Source organism: Mobula birostris, chromosome 7 (assembly GCF_030028105.1).
Source record: "Mobula birostris isolate sMobBir1 chromosome 7, sMobBir1.hap1, whole genome shotgun sequence".
Taxonomy (NCBI): Eukaryota; Metazoa; Chordata; class Chondrichthyes; order Myliobatiformes; family Myliobatidae; genus Mobula; species Mobula birostris.
In genome coordinates this window covers 27071936-27085143 of record NC_092376.1, presented here as the reverse complement: position 1 = coordinate 27085143, position 13208 = coordinate 27071936, and the positions used below count along the sequence as shown (strand labels likewise).

Below are 13208 nucleotides of genomic sequence, written 5' to 3'. Positions count from 1 at the left end.
GGGGGACGAATGGACAAGGGAGTTGTGTAGGGAGCAATCCCTGTGGAATGCAGAGAGAGGGGGGGAGGGAAAGATGTGCTTAGTGGTGGGATCCCGTTGGAGGTGGCGGAGTTACGGAGAATAATATGTTGGACCCGGAGGCTGGTGGGCTGGTAGGTGAGGACCAGGGGAACCCTATTCCTAGTGGAGTGGCGAGAGGATGGAGTGAGAGCAGATGTACGTGAAATGGGGGAGATGCGTTTAAGAGCAGAGTTGATAGTGGAGGAAGGGAAGCCCCTTTCTTTAAAAAAGGAAGACATCTCCCTCGTCCTAGAATGAAAAGCCTCATCCTGAGAGCAGATGCGGCGGAGACGGAGGAATTGCGAGAAGGAGATGGCGTTTTTGCAAGAGACAGGGTGAGAAGAGGAATAGTCCAGATAGCTGTGAGAGTCAGTAGGCTTATAGTAGACATCAGTGGATAAGCTGTCTCCAGAGACAGAGACAGAAAGATCTAGAAAGGGGAGGGAGGTGTCGGAAATGGACCAGGTAAACTTGAGGGCAGGGTGAAAGTTGGAGGCAAAGTTAATAAAGTCAACGAGTTCTGCATGCGTGCAGGAAGCAGAGCCAATGCAGTCGTCGATGTAGCGAAGGAAAAGTGGGGGACAGATACCAGAATGGGCACGGAACATAGATTGTTCCACAAAGCCAACAAAAAGGCAGGTATAGCTAGGACCCATACGGGTGCCCATAGCTACACCTTTAGTTTGGAGGAAGTGGGAGGAGCCAAAGGAGAAATTATTAAGAGTAAGGACTAATTCCGCTAGACGGAGCAGAGTGGTGGTAGAGCTACGCTCATTCCATTTCTGCTGTTCCCAGAACCAATGATCTCGCTTTAAGGACTTTATCTCGTTATTTATTTATTGTTTTTTTTACTTATATTTGCATTTGCACAGTTTGTTGTCTTCCATGCTCTTGCTCTTATTGATCCTGTTTACAGTTACTGTTCTATAGATTTGCTGAGTATGCCCGCAGGAATCTCAGGATTGTATGCGGTGACATGTATGTACTCTGATAATAAATTTTACTTTGAACTTTAAATTTTATTTTTTTTGTATTTTTACAGTTTCCCTTTGGACATTGATTGTTTTTTGTTTTATGTTTGTCTATAGTTTCTCATTGATTCTATCTTATTTTTTGTTCTACTGTGAATATCCACAGGGAAATTAATTTCAGGCTAGTATATAGTACCATATAAGTACCTTAATAATAAATTTATTCTGAGCTTTGAACTTCAACAGAAGCAGTTTTAAAAAGGATGTAAAAGCAGTGGGTTCTAGAGTATCAGTATAGAAGTTTTACTTCTATAGTTGTACTGTGGAGAGCATTGTGACAGGCTGCAGCACTGTCTGGTATGGAGGGGCTACTGCACAGGACCAAAAGAAGCTGCAGAAGGTTGTAAATCTAGTCAGCTCCATCTTGGGCACTAGCTACAAAGTACCCAGGGAACGGTGTCTCAGAATGGCAACGTCCATTATTAAGGACCTCCAGCACCCAGGGATGCCCTTTTCTCACTGTTACCACCAGGTCGGAGATACAGAAGCCTGAAGGCACACACTCAGCGATTCAGGAACAGCTTCTTCCCCCCTGGTATCTGACTCCTGAATGGACTTTGAAGCTTTGGCCACTACCTCACTTTTTTTAATATACAGTATTTCCGTTTTTGCACATTTTTAAAAATCTATTCAATATACGTAATTGATTTACTTGTTTATTTATTATTATGTTTTATTTTGCTTTTTTTCTCTCTGCTAGATTATGTATTGCATTGAACTGCTGCTGCTAAGTTAACAAATTTCACGTCACATGCCGGTGATAATAAACCTGATTCTGATTCTGATTCTGAAATGTAAGATCTTTGGCTTTTCTGATGGCAACAGAGTGTAAAAGCGAACACTGTGTGTTAAATCTTCACGCTTCACTGGTTTGGCACCAACTGAGGAGTTCAATTCAATTTATTTCTTGGCACTACACTTTAGTAAGAACGCCAGGGATGCGATGCTGGAAATGAAGGAGACTAGTCATGTGGGGAGATTGGAGAAAATGGACTGGTTCTCCTTAGAGATCAGACAGAGTTGTATGTTATACAGCACTTAAACAGTCCCTTGGCCCATTTTGGCTGCACTACGAAACACCCATTTACACAACTCCTAAATAACGCCATTCTAGTATCTTCACATTCACATTCACATTAACTTCATCCAGATTCTACCACAGGCAATTTACGGTGGTCACTTTCCTCTGGGATGCTGGGGAAACCAGTGCACCCAGATCAAACCCACACAGACACAGGGAGAATGAGCAAACTCTACACAACACTGGAGGTCTGGATTGAAACCAATCGAGAACTAGGAAGCAGCAACTTTACCGAACGCACAGCTGAGCCGTCCTAAACTTAGCCCACCCCTCAACGTGATGGATGATCTCATAGAAGTGAGGAAGCGTTTTAGTCAAGTAAAGATAAAGATTAAGTATTAGCTTTATTTGTCACACGTACATCGAAATATCAGAACATCCAGTGAAATGTGTCATTTAGATTAGCGAGATTTGTGCTGAGCAGCCTGCAAGTGTCGCTACACTTTCATCGCCAGCATTGCATGCTCAGACTTCACTAACCCTAACCGTACGTCTTTGGAGTGCGCAAGGAATCCCACACAGTCACAAGAAGAAGGTACCTTACCGGCAGTGGCAGGATTTGAACCCTGATCATCGATCGCAGGCTGGCACTGTAAAGCGATTGAACCAACCGCTATGCTACTGTGCGAAGGAAGAGAAGCCGTATCCTGAAGCAGAAGAGTTGGTAAAGCAGGCACAGTTTATAACGACTTGTAAAAGAAAATGCTGTTAATGAAGAAAGATATTGATCTAGAAGCTCCTGTCTGAGAGGGAGGAGAAAGTAGGCTCAATATACATCTTCTGTATAAAATTGGATGGATATTATAGCTCTGGGGAAAGGACAAGGGAACGGAATCAATTCATTAGATGGACTCTTGCACATTATTGTTTTCCTGCAAAGCAGTTTCTCTGTTACACTTTATTCTGCATTGTTATTGTTTTATTTGGTTCTAGGTACCTTAATGCATGGTGTAATGAGCAGATCTGTATGAACAGTAGGCAAGACAAGCTTTTCACTGTATCTCAGAGATAGTTACCTAACAATGCCGGGAGAGCTGTGCGGGGGAGTTTTTAAAGTGGAAGATCCATTGTACTGGGGTGGTACCTCTCTCTCGACCTCGGAAGGCCGGGTCCAGTGATACGAGCAGTCATCACAAACTGGGGTCTTCCTTGGCTGCAGTAGGTGACCATGATTACTTCTGTGCCTTGTCATGCCCTTTGCTCTCCACAAGGAGTTGCAGAACGACCTTCCTGGTCATTGGATCTCACTGCTGATCTCATCCGTCCAGTTCGCTGGAGCTGACCACATGCTAGGACAGGCATGCCCCTGTTTTACTGGGATATGAGGCCTGCCCTCACTTGGCTTAGCCCACCTAGTGAAGCAGTGTACCAGGGCATGGTTGCTGTGAAATGCAAACGGCTACTTGGAGCCACAGGTGAGAGCTGAGTGTCCGGTGGGGACCAAAGTTGAGAGAGCTGCCCCAGAATGGACAGGACAAGCCCCTTCAACAAAGGTGCTACCCCTCCCTGGACACCCCAGCACCCCATTTCTCAGTACATGTGATAAAAATAAAGCAATACCAAGTGGATAAATATGCCAAAGAGTTAGCACAGATACAATGAGCTGAATGGTCTTCCCCTGTGCTAACATTCTATAAAAATCTGATCTGCCCTGTAACTGACCTTGTGACAGCCAAGTGCTTTCTGGCAGTTCTAACATTTTCAAGATTCTACAAAATCACCTGAAATTCTACCAGTAATTGCCAAAGAACTATAAAAAATCTGTTCTGTTGTAATTTGATTTAATACAACATATATTTTTGGAAACAAATCATTTAAGATTGGAAAAAGGTCTGTTAAATGCAGTAGTTAAAATTCAGAGACATATTACATATTAAATTGTGAAATCTTGCGCAGAAAAGTTGTCATTTTTCTACAGCAGTTTATTTGAGTATATTTGTTCCATACCATTAGCAATTCCAGTCACATTCTGCAATATAAACACTACAAACAAGCAGGTTTATTTTGTATTCATCCAGGAGTTTACTCTACATTTTGCAAACTGGACGTCTGCCAGACTTTATGAACACCCTTCAATATAAAGCTTTTAAAAATCCTCTTTCCTGTCATTAAGGCCTGTCCTTTCAGTTTTACACCTCTCCATCACCTTTATTCTAGTTCTTTTTACACACACAGTCCTTTCCATTTATTTTCATTATTGCGCAGCGCTGACATTCACTTAGACGGGTCGGATAGATGTTCTGACTTTACTTTTCTGTGGCTGGCAAGAGCAGAATTTCTGCTTCTTCTACCAATGAAAAGGGATCTCATTAAAACCTATTCAATATTGATGGAGTGGACATGGAGAGGATGTTTCCTGTGGTGAGGGAGCCTGGGACCAGAGGGCACAACCTCAGAATAGAAAGATGTCCATTTCGAACAGAGATGAGGAGGAATTTTTTAACCAGAGAGTGATGAATCTGTGGAATTCATTGCTACTGACGGCAGTGGAGGCCAAGTCATTGGCTATATTTCAAGCAGAAGTTGATAGTTTATTGATTAGTAAGGGTGTCAAAGGTTATGGGGAGAAGGCAGGAGAATGAAGTTGAGAGGAATAATAAATCAGCCATGATGGAATAGTGGAGCAGACTCAAAGGGCTGAATGGCCTAATTCTGCTCCTATGTCCTGTGGTCTTATATCTAACTGCTGTGAACTACACCCGAGCCTCAGTGATCCTCTCCTATCCCAGACCAGACCTGGCAACGAGGGACACACAATGAAGAATAAAAGTTGAGAGCAGACAACTGGACAGACAAGAGACAGCAGATGCTGGAATGTAGAATAACAAATTCAAACCGCTGGAGGAACCCAACAGGTCAGGCAGCATCTATAGAGGGAAATCAACAGTCAGCACTTCAAATCGAAGGTCTTGACCCAGAATGTTAACTGTTCTTTTTCCTCCACAGATGCCTCCTGACCTGTTGAGTTCCTCCAGCAGTTTGTTTTTTGTTAATGGAGAAGATAATTGGACCCCTGTTATGCCGAGTCCATAATTGGGATGTTTAGAATCATAAATGGACCTAGTAAGCTGGATTCAGAGAAATTATTTTCTCTGCTGAAAGTATTCAGAACAAAGGGTTTCTCAAAAAATTGGAGCTATGAAATTTTGCAGAGTTTGGGAAATATTTTCTTCACGCAAGTGAATGTGGAAAGTCAAAGTCACAGTAAATTTATTGTCAAAGTACGAATATGTTACCATATACTATCATGAGGTTCATTTTCTTGCAGGTGTTTACAGGACAATAAAGAAATACAATACAACTTATGAGAAACTGTACATAAACAAAGACTACTACTGCTACTACGTCGACTCAGACCTAGGGGACCGGCGTCGGGCAAAAGACTGACCAACAGCCAATGTGCAAAAGATGACAGATTGTGCAAAACCACATACTGTGAACGTGAGTTTTAGACTGATGAGCTATAGAGTCCTTGAAAATCCTGTAGGTTGGGAGAACAGTTCAGAGTTGTGGTGAGTGAAATTGTCCATGCTTGTTCTGGAGCCTGGTGGCTGCATTGTCCCCACTGAAATGCTGTGAGTCCAATGTTGATATACATTCATTGGAGTCAATGTATTACACAGGATATAAATTTCAGGTTTACTCTCGTCAGAGACATTGCCTCATCTGCTGGGCGTCCCTGCATTCTCCTTTTGTTGGCAGGGTTGAGCAGCAGCTCGGAGCCACAGCTCACAGAATCAGAATCAGGTTTAATATCACTGGCATAGAGCAGTGGTCCCCAACCACCAGGCTGCAAAGCATGTGCTACCGGGCCGCGGGGAAACGGTACGATTTGGCGATATGAAACGATATGACTCAGCTGCACCTTTCCTCATTCCCTGTCACGCCCGCTGTTGAACTTGAACACACACAAGGTCATTACACATGCATCATTCATGTCAGCGCAGGAAGAAGATCAACTCCTCGAGCTTGCAAGTGACGGCGGGCTGAAAAGTATGTTTGACATAACATCTCTGCCGGCATTCTGGATCAAAGTCAAGGCTGAATATCCTGAGATAGCCACGAAAGCACTGAAAACGTTGCTTCCATTTCCAACATATCTCTGCAAAGCAGGGTTTTCTTCAATGAACGCAACAAAAACTAAATTGCGGAATTGACTGGACACAAGGAACCCCCTTCGAGTATCACTGTCTCCCATCACCCCTCGATTGGCACCGTCTTGTTGCAGGGAAACAAGCCCAGGGCTCCCACTGATTCAGCGATATTGGTGTGTTGCAATGATTTTATATGTTCATACCAGGAAAATTTGTGCTGTGTGTTTAATATTAAATTTGTTAGATAAACCCTTTTAAGAAACGAAATTGAGTGTATTAGCCACTTATAAGTGACTTAGTTGACTTATCACCTATATTCCGGTCATGATTAACACCCTCCCCCTACCCGGTCGGCCGGTCCGCAAGAATATTGTCAATATTAAACCGGTCAACGTTGCAAAAAAGGTTGGGGACCCCTGGCATGGAGTATGTCATGATACATGTTGTTCTATGTCAGCAGCACATTGAAATACATAACAAATGCCATAGATTACAATAACAAATATATATAATAGTGCAAAAATAGCGAGATAATGCATTTAGGTTCATTATCCATTCAAAATCTGATGGTGGTGGGGAAGAAGCTGTTCTTAAAATGTTAAGCGTGTGTCTTCAGGCTCCTGTATCTGCTCCTTGATGGTAGCAATGAGGAGAGGGCACGTCCTGGGTGTTGGGGGTCCATAATAGCAGATGGCACCTTTTTGAGGCATGGCCTTTTGACGTCCTCGATGCAGGGGATGTTAGTGCCCGTGATAGAGCTGGCTGAGTTTGCAACTTTCCACAGCTTTTTCAGATCCTGTGCAGTGGCCCCACCTTACCAGACAGTGATGCAACCAGTTAAAATGCTCTTCACAGTACATCTGTATAAATTTGTCAGTCTTTGGTGATATACCATATTTTCTCAAACTCCTGATGAAAAAAAAAGCTGCTGTTGTGCCTACTTTGTAATTGCATCAATATGTTGGGCCCCGGACAGATCTCCAGAGATGTTAGCACCCAGGAACTTGAAACTGCTCAGACTTTCCACTGCTGATCCCTTGATGAGGACTGGCGTGTACTCCCTCAGCTTCTCCTTCCAGAAGTCCACAGTCAATTCATTGGTCTTACTAACACTGAGTGCAAGGCTGTTGTTTCAACTCAACCAGTTGATCTTTTCCACTCCTCTACACCTCCTGATCACCATCTGAAATTCTGCCAACAATAGTTGTGTCACTGGCAAATTTATAGATGGTGTTTGAGCTGTGTCTAGCTACACAGTCATGGGTTTAGAGGGAGTACAGCATCCCTGAGGTGCTCCACTGTTGATTGTCAGTGAAGAGGAGGTGTTATTTCCAAAGTGCCCTGACTCTGGTCTCCTTTTGAGGGAGTCAAGGATCCAGTGGCAGAGGGAGGTACAGAGGCCCAGTATTTGGAGCTTATTGATTAGTTCTGAGGTTATGATGGTGTTGAACGATGAACTGTAATCAATAAACAGCGCACTGACATGGGTATTGCTATCGTTCAGGTGGTGCAGGGCCAAGTTGAGACCCCATCCGCTGTAGAACTATTGTGGTGATAGGAAAATTGCAGTGGGTCCAGATCCTTTCTTAGGCAGGCGTGATTCTGGCCATGACCAACCTCTCGAAGCACTTTATCACAGTAGGTGTGAGTGCCACTGGGCAATAGTTGTTGAAGCAGCTCACCCCGGTCTTGGGCACTGGTGTGATTGGCTCCCTTTTGAAGCAGGTGGGAACCTCCGACCGCAGCAGTCAGAGATTGAAGATGTCCTTGAGCACTGCAATCAGGAGCTGGCACAGGTTTTCAGAGCCCTACCAGGTACACCATCAGGGCCGGACGCCTTGCGAGGGTCCACCCTCATGAAAGACGTTCTGATGTTAGCCTTCAAGGCATGCTGCAGGGATTGGCACAGGTGTAATTTTATTCTCCCTTTTAAAGTCTGCATAAAAGACATTGCACTGATCTGTGAGGGAAGCATCACCGTCATTTGCCATGTTAGGTTTTGCCTTGTAGGAAGTAATGATGTGCAAACCCTGCCAGAGCTGACCTACATCTGATTCCATCTCTAACCTTAATAGCCTGTGGGTCGTACCTGGACTTCCTGTATAGTTCCTGATCACAGGTCTTGAGTGCCACAGATCTAGCCCTCGGCAGACTACAAACCTCCTGGTTCATCCACGGCTTTTAGTTTGGTTATGGCTGGTATGTTCTCGAAGGCACACACTTCTGCACAAGTCTTGATGAAGTCAGTGACAACCAAGGCGTATGGATTCAGATCTGAAAATGAATCCCTGAATATTGTCCAGTCTTCTGACTTAAAGCAGTCCTGTACGGTGCCACCCATGGTAGAGTTGAGGCTTGGACAGCATAGGTAATTCCAAGGTTCACTGAGCTGTCTGGCTGATAGGTTCATGAGGGAAGTTAAAGAAAGGGATAACTAATAAAGCAACATGTTAGAACAGTACTTCTACACCCAGCATATAGGCAGAGACTAAAGACTACAGTACCAGTAGTGAGGATTAAGAAGGTGTGTTCAAGGGAGGTAGAGAAGCACTTAGAGGACTGATTTAAATCAGTAGACTGGACAATATGCAAAATACACCAAACTTGCAAATACAAAAAGAAAGAAAATAATAATTATTATAAATAAATAAACCAATAAATATCAAGATGAAGAGTCTTTGAAAGTGAGCCCATAGGTTATGGGAACAGTTCAGTGATGGGGCAAGTGAAGTTATCACCACTGGTTCAAAAGCCTGATGGTTGAGGGTAATTACTGTTGCTGAGTCTGGTGGTGTGGGTCTTGACGGCTCCTGTACCACCTTCCTGATGGCAGCAGTGAGAAGAGAGCACGGTCTGGGTGGTAGGGTGTCCCTGATGATGGATGCTGCTTTCCTGCAACAGCACTTTGTGTAGATGTGCTGATCGGTGGGGGAGGCTTTGCCCATGATGGATTGGGCCTTTTGCAAACTCAGCCAGTTCCATCTCAGGCACAAACCACTCCATCATTGAGGACATCTTCAAAAGCCGGTGCCTCAGGAAGGAGGCATCCATCGTTAAAGACCCTCACCACCCAGGACACGCCCTCCTCGTGTTACTACCACTCAGGAGGAGTTACAGGAGCTTGTTAACCCACACTCAACACTTTTAGGAACAGCTTCTTCCCCTCCATCATCAGATATGTGAGCAGTCCATGAACCCGTAATAACTACCTGATTATTTGTCTTTTGCATAATTTATTTTGGTAACTTGTAGTAATTTTTATGTCTTGCATAACATGCCAGTAATAATGATCATGATTCTGATCCTGATTCAGTCCCAAAAGAAGTTTGGTTATTTGGGACTGAGATGAGTAGATAATGAACCTTTGCATTCAAGATGACTATGGAACTCAGTCGTTTTGCATATTCAAGAGTAATAAAATAGATTATTGGACATTTTAAGGCAATCAGTGCAGATGGGGCTAGTGCAAGAATTAGTGCCAAGGGAAAAACGTTGACCAAGATCTTGGATGATGGAGCAGGAGCACGAGACTGGACAGACCGCTCCTATTTCTCCTTTGTACTTTAACAACTCCTGGTTTGTTGAAGCATTGCCATTTCCTTTCCTAAAGGCTCCTGTGTCTAATGCAACTGTATATCGTGCTGTCAATAACAGTGCAGCTAGAACAGGCAATCTTTGCAAAGTCAGGAGGCAGACCATAAGCATCCAGAAGGTAACCAGTGGCCACAGAGACAAGCCATCTGAATCAGAATCAGAACTGGGTTTACATGTCGTGAAATTCGTTTTGCAGCAACAGTACAGTATCATATACAAAAAATTACTATAAGTTTAAAGATTAGCTTTATCACATGTAATACAGAAACATACAGTGAATTGCACCATTTTGCATCAACAACTAACACAGTCCAGGCAACACACACAAAATGCTGGTGAATGCAGCAGGCCAGGCAGCATCTCTAGGAAGAGGTACAGTCAACGTTTCGGGCCGAGACCCTTCGTCAGGACTAACTGAAAGAAGAGAAAGTAAGAGATTTGAAAGTGGGAGGGGGAGGGGGACATCTGAAATGATAGGAGAAGACAGGAGGGGGAGGGATGGAGCCAAGAGCTGGCGAGTTGATTGGCAAAAGGGATACAGAGTTGGAGAAGGGGGAGGATCATGGGACGGGAGGCCTAGGGAGAAAAAAGGGGGAGAGGAGCCCAGAGGAAGATGGAGAGCAGGCAAGGAGTGATTGCGAGAGGGACAGAGAGAGAAGAAAAAAAAGGGGAAAATAAAAATAAATAAGGGATGGGGTAAGAAGGAGAGGAGGGGCATTAACAGAAGTTAGAGAAATCAATGTTCATGCCATCAGGTTGGAGGCTACCCAGACGGAATATAAGGTGTTGTTCCTCCAACCTGAGTGTGGCTTCATCTTGACAGTAGAGGAGGCCATGGATTGACATATCAGAATGGGAATGGGATGTGGAATTAAAATGTGTGGCCACTGGGAGATCCTGCTTTCTCTGGCAGACAGAGTGAAATGGTCTCCCAGTCTGCGTCCGGTCTCGCCAATATATAGAAGGCCACATCGGGAGCACCGGACGCAGTATATTACACCAGCCGACTCACAGGTGAAGTGTCGCCTCACCTGGAAGGATTGTCTGGGGCCCTGAATGGTGGTGAGGGAAGAAGTGTAAGGGCATGTGTAGCACTTGTTACGCTTACAAGGATAAGTGCTGGGAGGGAGATTGGTGGGAAAGGATGGGGGGGGAAACGAATGGACAAGGGAGTCACGTAGGGAGCGAACCCTGCGGAAAGTGGGGGGGGGGAGGGAAAGATGTGCTTGGTGGTGGGATCCTGTTGGAGGTGGCGGACGTTATGGAGAATTATATGTTGGACCCGGAGGCTGGTGGGGTGGTAGGTGAAGACAAGGGGAACCCTATCCATAGTGGGGTGGTGGGAGGATGGAGTGAGAGCAGATGTACGTGAAATGGGAGAGATGTGTTTGAGAGCAGAGTTGATAGTGGAGGACAAAAAAGGAAGACATCTCCTTCGTCCTGGAGTGAAAAGCCTCATCCTGAGAGCAGATGCGGCAGAGACGGAGGAATTGCAAGAAGGGGATGGCATTTTTGCAAGAGACAGGGTGGGAAGAGGAATAGTCCAGGTAGCTGTGAGAATCCGTAGGCTTATAGTAGTCATCGGTAGTTAAGCTATCTCCAGAGACAGAGACAGAAAGATCAAGAAAGGGGAGGGAGGTGTCAGAAATGGACCAGGTAAACTTGAGGACAGGATGAAAGTTGGAGGCAAAGTTAATGAAGTCAACCAGTACAGCATGCATGCAGGAATCAGCGCCAATGCAGTCGTCAATGTAGTAAAGGAAAAGTGGGGGACAGATATCAGTATAGGCTTGGAACATGGATTGTTCCACAAAGCCAACAAAAAGGCAGGCCTAGCTGGGCACCCGTATAGCTGGGCCCCATACGGGTGCCCATGGCTACACCTTTAGTTTGGAGGAAGTGGGAGGAGCCAAAGGAGAAATTATTAAGAGTAAGGACTAATTCCGCTAGACAGAGGAGAGTGGTGGTAGAGGGGAACTGGTTAGGTCTGGAATCCAAAAAGAAGCGGAGAGCTTTGAGACCTTCCTGGTGGGGGATGGAGTTATATAGGGACTGGACATTCATAGTGAAAATAAGGCAGTGGGGGCAAGGGAACTTAAAATTTTCGAAAAAAATTCAGAGTGTGAGAAGTGTCACGAACATACGTGGGAAGGGATTGAACAAGGGGGGATAAAACAGTGTTGAGGTATGCAGAAATGAGTTCGGTGGGGCAGGAGCAAGCTGAGACAATGGGTCTACCTGGACAGGCAGGTTTGTGGATCTTGGGTAGGAAGTAGAAACGGGAAGTGTGGGGTGTGGGAACTGTGAGGTTGGTAGCAGTGGATGGGAGATCCTCAGAGCTGATAAGGTTGGTGATGGTGTGGGAGACAATGGCCTGGTGCTCCTTAGTGGGGCCATGATTGAGGGGTAAATAAGAGGAGGTATCCGCGAATTGTCGCTGTGCCTCGGCAAGGTAGATGTCAGTACGCCAGACCACAAAAGCACCCCCCTTATCGGCGGGTTTTATAGTAGGGTTAGGATTGGTGCGGAGGGAGAAGAGAGCAGAGAGTTCGGAAGGAGTGAGGTTGGAATTGGAACAAGATGTGGTGAAGTCGAGACGGTTGATGTCCCGTCTGCAGTTAGCGATAAAGAGATCCAGAGCAGGCAGAAGACCAGAGCGGGGTGTCCATGAAGAGGAGGAGGGTTGAAGACGGGAGAAGGGGTCATCGGTGGGGTTGGGAGAGTCCTTGCCGAAGAAGTAGGCTCGAAGACGGAACCGGCGGAAGAAGAGTTCAACGTCATGGCGAACATGGAACTCACTGAGATGTGGGCGAAGGAGGACAAAGGACAGAGCGCTCTGCCTCAGAGAGTTGAAGGTCGGAGGCAATATAACATTGCCACAACTCACTAATCCTAACCCTAACTGGATGCTGGAGGGGTACCCTGGGGAAACCCACCTGCTCACTACATGCTCAAACTAGCAGAGGGAATCGAATTGAACTCCAATCAGTGACTGTGAAGTGTGTTAACCACTACTCTAGCAACCCACTCCTAAAAGTTTGTGATGCATTGGCCGGGAATCGAACCCGGGCCTCCCGCATGGCAGGCGAGAATTCTACCACTGAACCACCAATGCATGTTACATCAAAAAAAATACTGTATTTGAAGGAGGAGGAGCAGTGAGGTATTCATGGGTTCATGGATCATTCAGAAATCTGATAGCAAAAGGGAAGGAGCTATTTCTAAACTGTTGAATGTGCATCTTCAGGCTCCTGTACCTCCTCCCTGATGGTAGTAATGAGAAGCATAAAAGCTAGGAATAACATGTCCATTACGCTACCCTCTTGAATCTGACTTTTGACGATGTCC

General features: G+C 45.2%; 1 non-coding gene across 1 annotated transcript; it reads right to left on the bottom strand.

Moving 5' to 3' along the window:
* Positions 1-12904: 12904 nt before the first annotated feature.
* On the bottom strand, positions 12905-12975 carry trnag-gcc (transfer RNA glycine (anticodon GCC)). The gene has a single exon. It is a non-coding gene; the product is annotated as a tRNA-Gly (tRNA).
* Between the last annotated feature and the right edge of the window lie 233 nt (positions 12976-13208).